The sequence below is a fragment of the Phaenicophaeus curvirostris genome, chromosome Z (assembly GCF_032191515.1).
Source record: "Phaenicophaeus curvirostris isolate KB17595 chromosome Z, BPBGC_Pcur_1.0, whole genome shotgun sequence".
NCBI classification, from domain to species: domain Eukaryota; kingdom Metazoa; phylum Chordata; class Aves; order Cuculiformes; family Cuculidae; genus Phaenicophaeus; species Phaenicophaeus curvirostris.
The window spans coordinates 72,801,179-72,816,295 of NC_091431.1; the positions used below are offsets into that span (position 1 = coordinate 72,801,179).

At 49.0% G+C, this 15,117-nt stretch overlaps 1 protein-coding gene across 3 annotated transcripts in view; it reads left to right on the plus strand.

The window, feature by feature from the left end:
* Positions 1–8,982: 8,982 nt before the first annotated feature.
* ARK2N (arkadia (RNF111) N-terminal like PKA signaling regulator 2N) overlaps positions 8,983–15,117 on the plus strand; it is a 49,863-nt gene continuing 43,728 nt past the window's right edge. For 2 of the 3 annotated variants that reach the window (XM_069880372.1, XM_069880373.1), the window contains exon 1: positions 9,010–9,134. The gene's annotated coding sequence lies outside the window, so the exon portion shown is untranslated. Of the gene's footprint in view, positions 9,135–15,117 lie in introns of all 3 variants that reach the window. The other variant, XM_069880374.1, reaches the window with a different exon arrangement.

The following is a 15,117-nucleotide window of genomic DNA, read 5'->3' on the forward strand; positions in this document are numbered from 1 at the left end:
TGTGGATGAAGTGCCACAGGCTCCTCACCTTGTGACCACCTTTACCTCGGTTCCTTCACCTTGATGGGGAGAACTGAAGGATGCTTAGAGCGCCACTGCTTGAGGGGATCTTCGGCTTCACCTTCTGTATGCTGAAGGGAGTTGCTGTGTAGCTTCATCTTTTTAAATCAAGAAGTTAGGGAAGCATTTTTTGTCATATGTTCGTGGCTATTTATCTTCAGCCCCTTCTGGGCTAGAAATCAAGATGGCAAGAGTCAGTGGGCATTTGTACATGTGGGCTAAACTGGCTAAGGGGAAACTGCCTGAGAGGGAACTGATGTGGGACGTGGAGCTACTCGGTTACCTAAATATACTACCGAAAGAAGGCAAGGGAGTTGTCTTTTAGTCCAGAAACAGCAAGAGCATGATCTGATCTTTCCTGTTGTGAAGTGGAGAAGTTGCAGTGTCAAAAGGCATCAGGACATGTCTGGGTAGGATAGCAGAGAATGATTTAACAAGGAAGGCACTGGAGGTCACGGCCAGACAATTAAGGATTCTTAATCACTGGAAGCTTTTAAGAGCAGATCAGAAATGCTTTGCTTAAGCGTTCATAATGCAAAGGAGTGTTGATTGTGCTTTGGGATAGAAAGATGGATTAGATGAGGGCTTGAGGATGCTACCAGCCCTGCTTTTCAATGAGAACCTTGAGACTTACTCGGCTAACGATAGATGTCAGCTTTTTATCGCACACGCGTAACCACAACTTGAGGCTTGGGAGGATTTCCCAGGACCTTAGCACCACTTCATCAAGTAACACCGCACCAGTTGCGAAAGCCGGGGCTGTTCTCCCTCTGCGCCCACAGGCAGCTGCACGGCTCCTGGCGGCTGCTGTTTCACAGCATGTGTTGTGTCCCATTCCTTGGCAAAGAGCCCGGATACAGACAGCGGCAGGGCCAGACTCTGACTCAAGAGCTGTCCAAAGATAGCCAGGTGTTGCTTCCTAGTGCCGGAAATGCAAGGAGAAAACTATACCCAGCAGCTGTGTTCGAGCCGTGTGCCACAGCTGAGAAATCTGCAGCACACACAGCATAAATCAGTGGCCAGTTGTCGACTCTGACGATTCAGCTTTTGATGGAAACAGGGGAAGTCAAACAAATGAGATTTGTCATGGAATGGTTTCACTTGGAAAAGACCTTTAAGATCATCAGGTCCAACCATCGATCCAGCCCTGCTGAGGTTGCACCAGACCATGTCCCCAAGAACATCTACTTGTTTTTTAAACACCTCAAGGGATGGGGACTCAACCACCACCCTGGGCAGCCTCTGCCACTGCCAGACAACCCTTCCAGGAAAGAAATTCCTCCTGACATCTAACCTAAATCTCCTCTGGCACATCTTTCCCCTTGTCCTGTCACTGGCTTCCAGGAAGAAGAGACCAACCCTCACCTCGATACAGCCTTCTTTCAGGGACTTGTACACAGTGATAAGGTCTCCCCTCAGTCTCCTTTTCTCCAGACTAAAAAACCCCAGCTCCATCAGCCGCTCCTCATCATAAGGCTTGTGCTCTAAACCCTTCCCCAGCTTCAATCCCTTTCTCTGGATGCACTCCAGCATCTCAACGTCCTTCTTCTAGTGAGGGGCACAGAAATGAACACAGTTCATGCAGCTTCTGCTGCGAGTGGACTGTTGCTTAGATCTCTCAGCTCTTCAGTTACACGTTTGCGTGGGCAGAGTGCCTTGCAGAGCAAGCAGAGATGTCCTTCTTCCCTGCTGGTATTCTGCGGTGGTCCAGCTATCCCAGTGTCAAATATGATGCTGGCACAGGAACACCTCGCAGAGGTCCTGCCAAGGCACAAGCATGCCAGCCAGAAGCACTTGGCTGAGAAAATGTTTGGTTTGGGGCTTCACCTTCTGCAGGGGCAGCTCTTGAGTGTTTCCATGGAGGTCACTGCGGGTGGCAAGGAGCTGTGGCAGCCTGGAGCGAGGCTGCCAGCTGGAGCCCTCGGCTGTTGCGTCTCGTGAAATAATCGCCCAGCTGAGAATGACACCAGTGTACGGAGAGGCCTCTGCACTTCCAATGCACTTCAGATTATATCAGCTGCTCCGCTCGGGACTTTCAGCCTGATTTTTTGAGACACCCGTCTATGAACACCTGCAAGCAGAGAGCAGTTGTGCCCGCTGGAAGCTTTGTGTGGGGCTCCTGCAGATTCAGGGCAGCTTCCCACAGCTCCAGGGACGGCTTCTCATGGTGTGGGATGCTGTGTGCCTGGAGCCAGACTTAACTGCAGACCCCTCGGTTTTATTGACAAAGTGTAAAAGATGCATTCGGTTTATCACTATGTGCTCAATTTCTCCTCCTGGAAAATGGGAGGATTCAAATTCCACCTGAAAAATAAAAGGAATTAAAATTATGCAGTAGATGTGAAAAACAGGGGTCAGCCTCACAGTTAAACTTGTACATGTTTTACCACACAATGCTGTACTGTTCTTATCAGGCCAGTATGCAAAATAATAATTGCTTTAGGACAAAAACCAACAAAATTAATCCACAAACTGGCTAAGTGATAGAAGTTTATTTAAAAGAAAACATTTAAATACTAAACCCCCCCAAAAAAATGCTAGAGAAATGCAAAATACGTGAGGCAAATGGAGGGCTACTGAGCTGAAATACAGAATCATAGAATCACCAGGTTGGAAAAGACCCATCAGATCATCGAGTCCAACCATATGTATCTATTCACTCAAAATGAATCAAAAGACATAGATGGAATCTCTTTTGGCCATCTATTTTTATGCCTGTACTACAGAATTACACTATTTTTTGCAAACATTTCATTGTGCTTGCTTTTCAAGCTTCCTTGACTGAAAGCATTCACGTTCTTTTTTCATTCATATCAATTCTTCGGTAGATATAGAATATTAATATGGTAGTGTGGTTTGAGCTGAAGTAGAGTCTCTGCCTTGAAGCCATTCGGCATCACACCTCAGCCACGCACTCTCTGGTACAAACCCAACATCTCCAAAACTATGACCTAATCTCATAAATGTTTCCTCTAGCCCCTTGCTGGAGATGCCTGCAATGATAATTAAGCAGCACAGCTGATTAATTAGCCAATATTTGCTGGTAAAACCCAGCAGCAAGGAAAGGTTCTCTCTCTCTCTTTTTTCCCCAGGAGATGTGGTCTGTAGCTTGGGGGCAGATAAACCCCTCGGTGTCCCAGGAACCTCTCCTGCCGTCCCAGTTCCGTCGCTGCTGGTGGCTGTGGAGCAGCCTGGGCGACTTTGTGAAGGAGGAGCAGGAGTGCAGCAAGGGGATGGCTTGGCTGGATTTCAGCAGCACATTTGTGATCTCAGATGCTTGGCAGCCCGCGGCCCAGCTTGGAAAATGGGTGTTGTTTAAATGTTACTCAGAAGGTGAAGTTTCTATATATTTCTTCTGCAGAGGATGCTTAGTCATGTGCCTATGGATGCTGACATTGGATGCATGGGGATAAGCTCTTGAAAAGTCATTCTCCCAGTCTGGAGCTGGAGAGGAATTTCTGGCCTGGGGCTGGTTGCATGATGGGAGCAGGGATGGAGAAGCTCTGCTCCCTTTCCAAGAGCTGGGTGAGGGAAGCCAGCCTGGAAGCCCTTTGGAGACAAAGTCGTCTCACAAACAGCTTTTACTCTGACACGGTACTGTGGCTTGGGGTTAATCCTGCTGCCTGGTCCAGCACTGAGATAATTTCCTCCCATTGTCTTTAGGGAAGTGCAAGCAGTGCCCAGGGGAGGTGTTGGTGGTAGTGGTGATCCCCTGGAAGCTCAGGCTCGAGGCTGCACTGACAGATCCCTCCACAGCTGAAGGAGCCTCTGCCACTCCCTTCCTGGTGATCCTTTCTAGAGATGCCACACTCCCATTTCTCAACTGCACTTCTTTGGGGCAGAGGAGTTCTTATCACTTCCTCGTGGAGATAACTAACACTGAAATCATTTCACTCCTGGCAGAGGCAGTCCAAGGATGACAAAACAGAGTCAAAGGAACCCACAAGAGTCACTGGGCTTCACTCATTGAACTCCTGGAGCCAGCACCGCCTCTTGCTTTTCATCTTCCCTTCCTGATCTTCCAGCCAATCTCCCTGAAAATTCAAAATTCAGAATGAGTCCCCTGGTATTTCTCCTAATCCAGCATTTAAAATCTCCAGCAATAAAGCTTTCACCACTTCCCTTAGGGAGAAGATTTTCCAGCCTACAGTTCTCCACTCAAAAGCTTTCCACCCTAATTCTTAGCTTAAACATGCCCTTCCTTCATTTTACCCCATTAAAATCATTAACGTAACACCAGCCTTCTCCCTTCACACCACGTACTTCATTCAAATATTTACAGATCTCTAATGTCTCCCTGCTTAGTTTACTAATTCCATTTGCACCTATGAGAGTCAGAATTTCTTTTTTTCTCTTGTAATGCATTCAGGCTGCGGATTCCTTCAGTTGTCGCTCTTGGAACTCCTTTCCATTTATCATTCCTCTTGCAAATGTGAGGCAGATGCTCGCCACCCTCGCCTGTGTCATTATGCTTTTCTGTATGCCATCCAAAACTGCACTGCCTGTTCCTCACTGCTGTGTCCTAATGCCTGTGGAACAGCGTGCCATCCTCCGTGATGGAGCCACAGTCGTGACTCCAAAGCACAGCCTTCCCTTTCAATACACATTCTGGATTATTTTCCCAGGCGTACCCAGCCACGTTCTGGAAGTTGAATTTAGTTGGTGGTAGGTCATGGCTTGAACTGTGTAGGAAATCAGAGCAGACTCTGGATTGAAGTCCCTAGCAGCTACATACAGGGCAGGTTTTATCTTTTCATGGAATGACAGAATCGTGGAATGCTTTGGGTTGGAAAGAACCTTAAAGTTCACCTAGTTCCATCTCCTGCCATGGGCAGGGACACCTCCTCCTGGAGCAGGTTGCTCAAAGCCCCATCTAATGTGACCTTGAACACCTCCAGGGATGGGGCAGCAAGCACTTCTCTGGGCAATCTGGGCCAGGGTCTCACCACCCTCATAACAAAATATTTCTTCCAGATACCTCACCTAAATCTCCCGTCTTTCAGCTTAAAACCATTCCCCATTGCCCTGTTGATGCAACCCTTGATAAAGAGCCCCTAACCTCAGATTTCCTTACTGCCCTGCTTGTTCCCTCTTATGCTGACATCACAAATACTGCATGCAGTCACGAGCCTGGTGCTTTTGCAAAGGAAGATTTTTACATGTTTTCTAAGAAATAGCTTGCAAATTACTGTTTTAAAAGAAAATAATGAATTCAAGCTCTACTTCCACCTGACAAGAGGCCGACGCCTTGACAAACCCGTGATATCAGCAGCAAGCACAGAGCAGACGGCTGGTGTTCTCATGCCTTCTAGCTTCGTGAGACCTTGGAATCTTTTCTAAGACCCACGAGTTAATAAAAGAAGAATCCATTAGATGGAAAACATGAAGATAAGGGGTACATCTGTGGTAAATGGTGGGTTGCACTCTAGCGCAGTAACTGTGGGATTCTCACAGGTGGGAATTCACTGGGGTAGCTGCTGACTGGATACAGAAACACTATATAAGGTTTGCATCCACTCAATAAAGGTGATCTCGCTTGCTGCCTCATTGATGGGGTCTGTGCCTTAATCACTACAAATATGCTTATTCTTACTTCTCCTCCATGTGATAAATTCTTCTGAGGTGGTATATGACATCTGTCTGTTTTTCATGCCCATGTGTGTGATTGAGGTGGGCAGGGATCGATGCACTCACGCATCTATCCCATCAGCCCTATAACTGGTTCTGTGCCACAGGCAGTGGCCGTGGAGGAGCAGGATCCTCGAAGGCATGTTCAGCACTTAAACTCCCCAGGCATTTGTAGGCTCTGATCAGGATTTAGGGACTGTACTGCCAGACGTTTTCAAATTGCAGAGCACTCTCAACTGCACCCTGTGCATTTGTGCAGCATGTATACCCCAGGGCTGTGATGCTAAATACTCTGATTAAGAAACATCCAAACGATGTTTAATGTATGCACTACAGCATTGCTCTAATTGCACACCATGCTTCCCCCACCCCAGCCCGCAGGTTTCAAGCAGCGCAGAGGCAGGATCACCAGAACAGTGTTGAGGGGCGACTGGTGGGAGGGTTTGAGGTGCTGTGCTCATACTGCTTTCTCCCACGTCTCCCCCTAGCTCAACCCTCCTTGTCATCTGGCCCCAACACAGGGTAAGGTGTTTCTTTTGCTGTGTTTGTTTTTAAAAGTTGTTCTGTACTACAGCTGAAATCTGAGAATCTCCTGTGGATGAGGAGGAACCTACATCTAGAAATATCAGCAGCCCCTGAGCACATCAGGCATGGACCAGGGCTGGTTTATACCAGGCAACATCCCGATGAAGAGCAGCGGTGCTCTCCCTGACAATTTGTAGCTACCCCTGTCTGCAGTTAGAGTTGCAGAAGATGATGGCAATCCTTTAGCATGGGGTGCCTGCCGCCAGGAGCTGTTTCTTCACTGCAAAAATTGATCTTCGTGACCTGCCAGAAGAGAGATTCTGTTGTTTTGTGTGCTCCATTGAAGCAATCGCATCTGCATCTCGAGAGGGACCTGGACAGGCTGGAGAAGTGGGGCTGTGACAACCTCATGAGGTTCAACAAGGCCAAGTGCAAGGTCCTACATCTGAATCGGGGCAATCAGCAGTTTCAATACAGATTGGGGATGATGTGATTGACAGCAGCCCTGTGGAGAAGGACTTGGGAGCTGATTGATAAGAAGTTCAACGTGAGCCAGCGATCTGCACTTACAGCCCAGAAGGCCAACTGTGTCCTGGGCTTTCTTCCCTTCCCCTTCCACCCTCTTAGAATCATAGAATCATAGAATAACCAGGTTGGAAGAGACCCATCGGATCATCAAGTCCAACCATTCCTATCAAACACTAAACCATGTCCCTCAGCGCCTCGTCCACCCGTCCCTTAAACCCCTCCAGGGAAGGTGACTCAACCACCTCCCTGGGCAGCCTCTGCCAGTGCCCAATCACCCTTTCTGTAAAGAATTTTTTCCTAATGTCCAGCCTAAACCTCCCCTGGTGCAGCTTGAGGCCATTCCCTCTTGTCCTGTCCCCTGTCACTTGGGAGAAGAGCCCAGCTCCCTCCTCTCCACAACCTCCTTTCAGGCAGTTGTAGAGAGCAATGAGGTCTCCCCTCAGCCTCCTCTTCTCCAGGCTAAACACCCCCAGCTCTCTCAGCCGTTCCTCATAAGGCCTGTTCTCCAGCCCCCTCACCAGCTTTGTTGCTCTTCTCTGGACTCGCTCCAGAGCCTCAACATCCTTCTTGTGGTGAGGGGCCCAGAACTGAACACAGGATTCGAGGAGCGGTCTCACCAGTGCCGAGTACAGAGGGAGGATAACCTCCCTGGACCTGCTGGTCACGCCGTTTCTGATCCAAGCCAAGATGCCATTGGCCTTCTTGGCCACCTGGGCCACTGCTGGCTCATGTTCAGTCGCTGTCAACCAACACCCCCAGGTCCCTCTCCCTCCAGGCAGCTTTCTAGACAGACTTCTCCTAGTCTGTAGCTGCACAGGGTTGTTGTGCCCCAAGTCCAGGACCCGGCATTTGCCCTTGTTAAACCTCCTGCCATTGGACTCTGCCCAGCGGTCCAGCCTGTTCAGATCCCTTTGCAGAGCAAAGGGATCTCTTCCTCCAGTGAGCCAGCTCCAACCGCCGTGCTTGGTTTGCACCCTTTTACTTTGCCACTGGGAAGTCAAACAAAGCAGCATGCTGTCAGCCTGCAGACAGGTCTCCTCCTGGCTGGTTCACTGCAGACCCCAGTCCAGCTGAGGAGGGGTGTGTATAGAATAACTGATTGGTTTCAGGTGGAAGGGATCTGAGAGCCCATCCAGTTCCAATCCCCTGCCATGGGCAGGGACACCTCCCACTGGACCAGGCTGCTCGAGGTCCCATCCAACCTGGCCTTGAACACTTCCAGGGATGGGGCAACCTAAGCCAGTGCCTCCCCATCCTAGCATAAAAAATTTCTTCCTAATGCTTAATCTATATCTTCCCCTTCCAATTTAAAGCCATTCCCCCTCATCCTGTCGCTCCACACCCTTATAAAAAGTCCCTCCCCAGCTTTTCTGCAGCCCCTTTCAGCACTGGAAGCTGCTCTAAGGTCTCCCTGGAGCCTTCTCTTCTCCAGGCTGAACAACCCCAACTCTCTCAGTCTGTCCTCAGAGCAGAGGTGCTCCAGCCCTTGGATCATCTTTGTGGTTTCCTTTGGCCTTGCTCGAACTGATCCATGTCCTTCCTGTGCTGAGGGCTCCAGAACCGAATGCCAGGCTGCAGGTGAATGGTTGGACTCAATGATCCGATGGGTCTTTTCCAAACTGGTAATTCTATGATTCTATGAATTCTCATGAGAAACCAGGCTGAAGTGGAGACCTCATCACTGCCTACCACTCCCTGAAAGGAGGTTGTGGTGAGGTAGGTGCTGGTCTCTTTTCCAATGTGGTGAGCGATAGGAAAAGAGGGACCAGGGAGGGTTTGGATTGGATATGAGGAAAAATGCCTTTTCTTAAAGTGCGCTGGAGCGCTGGCGGAGGCTGCCCGGGGAGGTGGCGGAGTCCCCATCCCTTTAGGGGCTGTTACAGAAGGGTGGATGAGGCGTTCGGGGATGTGGTTCAGGAGAGGACGGCTGCGGTTGGACTCGATGCTCTCTAAGGACCTTTCCAACCACACAATCCCATCAACTCCATGACAGACAAGCAGAGCCCTGAGGGGGCTGGTGGCGGACAGGGAGAGCGGGGCGGGGGGCGTGGCCTGCGGGCTGAGGCCCCGCCCATCACCATATATGGAATAGGCGGGGCGGGGCCTGTGATCTCTGACCACGCCTCCGGGTCTATCGCGGGGGAGCGAGGGGGCGTGGTCTGAGGGCCGAGGCCGCGCCCCCCCGTGTCCGCCGGCGGGTGGCGCTGGCGTGCGTCTGGCGCGGCGCGGCGCGCGGCGGAAGTGACGTCACGCAACGGACCCCGCGGTCGCCGGTGACATTTTCGGCGGCGGCGACGAAGAATAGAAGGACCCGGTCGCTCCTCCCGGCCCCCCATGCGCCAGCTGCCGCCGCCCCCCGCGGGCGAGGCCAGGAGGAGCCCCGCGTCGTGCAGGTGAGGGGGGGGTGGGGGCGGGCTGCGTCTCCGGGGGTGTCGGGGCTCGGGGGGGGCCTCGGGGCGGAGCCGCGGCCGCGGGCCCCGCTCAGGCGGGCACCGGGGTCGTCCCCGCGGCCTGCGGGCCTGGTCCCGCTTCCCCGCGGTGTGGGGTCGGGGATGAGGCGAATGCCTGGTGTGTGGCTTTATGGGGTGACCGCCGGCCTCTAGGGAACCGGTCCCGCCTGCCCTCGGTGTGAGGTAGGGGATACGGTGGGTCCCCGGTGTGTGGCTCTGTGGGGTGACCGCCAGCCCGCGGGGGCTCTGTCTGGGCTTCCTCTGGTGTGGGGCTGGGGATGAGGTGAGTGCCCGGCGTGTGGCTCTACGGGGGGACCTGGTCCCGCCTTCCCCCGGTGTTGGGTGAGAGATGAGGTGGGTGTGTGGTTTTCTGGGATGACTGCTAGCTCCTGGGGAACCAGTCTTGTTTCTCCCCAGATGTGGGGTCAGGGATATGGTGAGTGCCGAGAGGGTGGCTTTATGGGGGGGCCACCAGCCTTCAGGGTCCCAGTCCCACCTCCCCAAGGTGCGGCGTCAGGGGTAAGGTGTGTGCCCAGTGTGTGGCTCTGTGAGGTGACTGCCAAGCCCCGAGGGCCTGCTCCTTCTTCCCTTTAGTGTGGAGTTGCGTATATGGCGGGCACATGGAATATGGCTTTCTGGGGTGACCACCAGCCCCAAACCCTTTCTCCTGGCCTGGCCTAGAGGCGGCAGGTGGAAAGAACTGCTAGGCACTTGGTGTTCCCCAGGAGTTCTGGGATGTGTCTGGGACCGTGGTAGCTGCAAGGAGAGAAACCCTCCCAAAAATAAGACCTCTGGTTCTATGATTCTCTAGGTTTTTGGTTTCCTTATTTGCCTTGCATGACAGGGGGCCATATATTTTATGTGGAAAGCAGTTCAAGTTTACAGAGTTGTAGAAGCAGAGTCATAGGATGGTTTGGGTTGGACGAGACCTCAAAGCTTATCCAGTTCCAACCCCTTGCTGTGGGCAGAGACACCTCTCACTGGAGCAGATTGCTCAAAGCCCGGTCCATCTTGGCCTTGAACACCTCTGGGGATGGGGTAGCCACGACTTCACCAAGCAACCTGGGCCAGGGCCTCACCAACCTCAGTGTGAACAATTTCTTCCTCTTGTCTAATCTAAATGTTCCCCCTTCCAGTTTATGCTTATTTGGCCTGAGATCCCATTAAGCTCCTAACACCTAATGGGTTGCAGATGTGGCTTTCGGTGGCACAGCCATCCACCGAGAATATAAAATTTAACTGTGCTACTTAGAATCATAGGATAGTTTGGGTTGGAGTTGACCTTAAAACCTTGAACAACTCCCGGGATGGGGCATCCACGACTTCTTTGGGCAACCTGATCCAGTGTCTCACTTCTACCTTTGTTAGGTAGCATCTAATTGTATTTGTGTCTTAGTTTATTAATAGTGGAAAAAGACTACTTGTGTTAAAGGTGTCTGTAGGCACCTCTGTAAAACCATAACTGCAATAACTTAGTTTAACAAGATCTTGGTTCTAACCAGTTACATACTTTAAAGCAGGACGAAGTAGCTAACAACATTTCAAAGGCTGAAAAATCCATCTGCATATATACTATGGCAAAAGTTTGATGGTGGTTTATAATATTAGCAAGCAATTCTAGCTTTTTGAGTGATGAACCTTTGAACCTTGACTGTCTTTTTAAAAATGTAAAATTTGTCATGTTCTCCGCCATTGCCCAAGATTTTACTTGGTTTTAAGGCTTCTCTGGTACGTGTCAAGCAAAAGACCAAATAATGGTTTCACTTACAGGGAAGTGCTAGCCTATTTCCAGTTTTGAAGGTAAAAATTTAAGTACAAACGGTAATAGCTCTCCCCTTAGAACAGCAAACAAATGCTAAATTTAAAATGTGTCTCTTAAAGTATCCTACATTGTGTAAGTCTATTAAAAAATGTAATGTGTGACCTTGAGCTGGAAAGTGAGTACGGTACTCTTGAGGTCTTCATCTTGTGGTTCTTCTGCCCTAGTTAACATCTGTAATTGCTGTTTCTGTGATACAAGAGTTGAAAGTCAGGCAGTCACAACAGAGCAGCTTCTCTGTTGCCCTGGAGGTGGGAAACATTGCCTTTGCGGAATGAGTAGGTTTGTAACAAGCTCTCAGGAGAACAGTGAGTTGCTTCTTGTGTGTTTGCAAAACCCAGACGTATACGTGTATGATACAAAAGCAGCGAGATGAGGTACAGAGGACTCAGCTGACTGACAAAAAAACACTTTTAAGCATCATTTTCTGAGTATTTCTGTTAGTCCACAAAGATGATCCGAGGGCTGGAGCACCTCCGCTGTGGGTACAGGCTGAAAGAGTTTGGGTTGTTCAGCATGGAGAAGGCTCTGGGGAGACCTCAGAGCAGCTTCCAGTACTGGAAGGGGCCACAGGAAAGCTGGGGAAGGGCTTTACACAAGGACCTGGAGTGATAGGACCAGGGGGAATGGGTTTCAGCTGAAAGAGGGCAGGTTTAGATGAGATCTTGGGAAGAAATGTTTTCCTGTGAGGGTGAGGAGGCCCTGGCCCAGGTTTCCCAGGGAAGCTGTGGCTGCCCCATCCCTGGAAGTGTTCAAGGCCAGGTCGGATGGGGCTTTGAGCAAACTGATCCAGTGGGAGGTGTTCCTGCCCATGGCAGGGGTTTGGACCTGGATGGACTTTAAGGTCTCTTCCAACCCAAAGCTTTCTATGATTCTATTTCCCACATCTAGTGGTCTAGAGGGCTGTGGTGCTGACAAAGGAAGTTTCAAAGGTGGTGGTTGTGTGGATACTAAAGCTGATGAAATACTGCTTTCTGTGGCTCTGCTTTACCAGTCACACTGGTATTTTGTCTAGGGGATGGGGAGGAGGGACCGTGGTGGTGATGGAAGGTGTACGTGAGTTTGGGCAGCTGGTGTTTGTGCCCAAGTATAAGGATAACAGTTCTGACTCATTTTAAAAGACTTGAATTTTTAATTATAATGTGTTGACTATTTCTGTTTGCTCTTCAGCCTAATTGCTAGCTGGCATCGTGAGGAGTTCAATGAGGAATTCCTGAGAAATCAGGAAGAGGAAAGGACTGTGGTCTTAAGCATTCAAGTATATGATGTGTATTGCAGTGCAGCCTGGCTATCCAGGCTTGTGCTTGGTAAGCGCATGAGGGCTCCCTGCTCATTGGGATTTAAAGATCACAAACAAGTTTGCAAATGAGTGGATGCATTAAACTGGGTGCTGTGGAGGGAAGGGAAAAGGGAAGGAACCTGAAGCCAACCACAGGCAGTTGAGAAGGGTAGATATGGAACGGTCGCAACCCACACAAACCAAGTGCTGCCCTGACTGATAGAAGGGGAGGTAGGAAGGATGTTTGTATGTGTTTGACAAATGGGCAGAACATGCTGGCAGCTGACTTTGTGGGGGAGGTGGAGATTAATGAGGTGAGATAAGATTGGCTGAACAAAGAGTAAATATAGAGAATCATGAGGGGCTTTGAAGTCTCAGCATTAGGGAGATAAGTTGGGGTAAGTTGATAGGAGCAATGAGAAATAATTGCCTTGGTTGTCTGGACCCCGATCTCCTTGCTGTGTATTTACTTTTTAAAGTGTGTGCTCCCTTGCCTTGCTGTGATTTGGTTCATTTTCTTCACTATCTCTTGTATATTATCATGTCAACTCCCTGCCCCACCAAGGATGTGTGGGCCATCAATGACCCACCTGTACACGGACATGTCACTCTAACATCTGTTAATGAGGTAGGAGTCTCTGTGTACCAGACGGTGCAAGCAGCTGCAAGCCAAGCATTCACAACTCTCTGACCAAAATGTCACTGTTGGATACGTTGAAAGCTTTGGAAACTCTTCAGATGAGTAAATAGTTTGAAGCAACCCACCTTTAATTTTCTATAACATTTAAAAGTTAGTGTGTTGATGGTACTTGTCTGTGGTCAATCTCGGCTTCTGTGCGTGCATCTGCAGTTCACTGAATGACTTGGAAAACTGTAAACATTGACAGAAACTGAGCAGCAGATTTAATAACGCATTAACTATATCAGAGTGAAAGATTTAATTACTGTAGTTGCAAGCATATAACTTGCATCTCAGAACAAGAGCTCTGGAGAAGAAGTACCAAAGCTTAAAAAAAATCTTTGTTGGCCAGAACGTTTTCGACAGTGGTAGGGAACCAGAAATGAAGTAGCAGTGGGAGGGCAGGGTAGGCTGGGAGAAAGTTGTGTGGTACAGTGCATGTCACTGCACAGTCACATCCCTGAGAACATCCGAGGCTTACGTGGCAGGGAAACCACTTTTGTCTTGGTTTTTCAGTGTGTTAAGTTCAGGAGGGAGCTGACACTTGAGCCTTTAACTCTTGTCTTGGGAGCAGCTGAATTGTTAAGGGAGCAGAAGCTGTGTGAGCAAGCATTATTATGGGGAGCATAGTGTGACTTTTGTGGTGATTTGTGTTATCTTGGTTGCATCTTTGTTCTGGGTTTTTAATGCTTACTGCAGTTCTGAGCTTGTGACTTTAAGTCTAGGATGTAACCTTGACAAATGTGCAGTTCTAAGCCAAAAGAAAACTGGGTGAAAGAGACTGAAAATGTGTGTATAGTGTAAACATCAGCCTCTGAAGTTGCCTTATTGTAACTGTGTGTATCTCTGAGTGACTGGCACCTTTTCACCCATTTAGGGTTAGAATGTGAATCAGTGGCTGCCTATTTCCACTCTTTAGCGTTTCCTCTTCACACGTCTGATCAGCATGAATAGAGCCTGTACAGCAGAGTGATTCCTTCACAGCCGTGACTTACTTTCCGCAGTTCAGGCACGCGTTGATTACTCATTCAGGGCTGAAAATGTGATGCAGCTCCTTCACTGAGGTGTTGCTTTTACACCGTTGCAGATGTATTACTGAATGCATGGGGAGGTCAAGTAACACTGCTGTGGTCATGTGGCAAGTCAGCTTTCGGTTCAAAATGATCCAGCCTAATATCCCTTCTTATTTCAGAAGGTATTTAGGGTTTTATATTAATCTGACCACGTAGTCTGTCTCTTGAATGCTCAGAAATTAAGTAGCAGAATAGTGTACAGGCTTCAGCCATATCATACTTCGTGTTATTTGGTTTCCAAGAAGACAGCTTAAAAGCTGTTAGGCTGACTGCTTTTTAATCATAAGCAGAGCAGATGGTCACTTTTTAATTAAGTGCAAGTGTTTAAGACTTTCAAGCTAGCACTTTTGTTTCAGTATTTATTGGTTATGGTTTTGACTTTATAGGGAGAAGTCTGCAGTGTCCTGGACAGTGCTTTTCTGCTTTGGTACTTGAGAATTTCCTGCAAATAAGCAGGAAGAGCCAGGCCATGGTTGGATAAGCGTTGTTCTTGCTATGTTTCTGCTGTTATGTCTCCTTTCATGGTGCTCATTCATTAGGCTTTCCAGACTTATTTTAGAGAAGGTGAATTTCACATCCATTCATCCAAAATGGGCAGAGACCAAGTGACTCACAGTAGTGGAGCTGGGAATACCTAAGAGCCAGACTTTATAATACCACTTGTCTGTGTGATGATGCAGTTATTACCACTTGAGTAATTTGTTTTTCATTGGGAATATTACATTTCCATGATACCAGTGTCAGGCTGGTTCTGTATGGTCTGACAGGATTGTCAAACTTTCTGAAGTAAAAAGAAGCAACTTAACATGATAGCCAGGTAAAGTTAAGACAGAACTGTTCTCTGGCACTGTGGCATTGTTATCAGCTGGTTGTCTCTGGACTCCTCAGCTCATGCTCCTAGTTCATGTTCTCTGGGAATGCCAACTTTTGCTGGAGAGGCAGTTCTGAGTAATCAGTTGAAAGAAAAATTTTAGAGGAAAAGGTTGGTTAAGAATGGGTAAGGGAGCTGTGTCATAGTTCCCTGTGCTTGTGGTTGGAAATACAGTATAAGAAAAGGGGGTTTCAGAGGCTCTCTC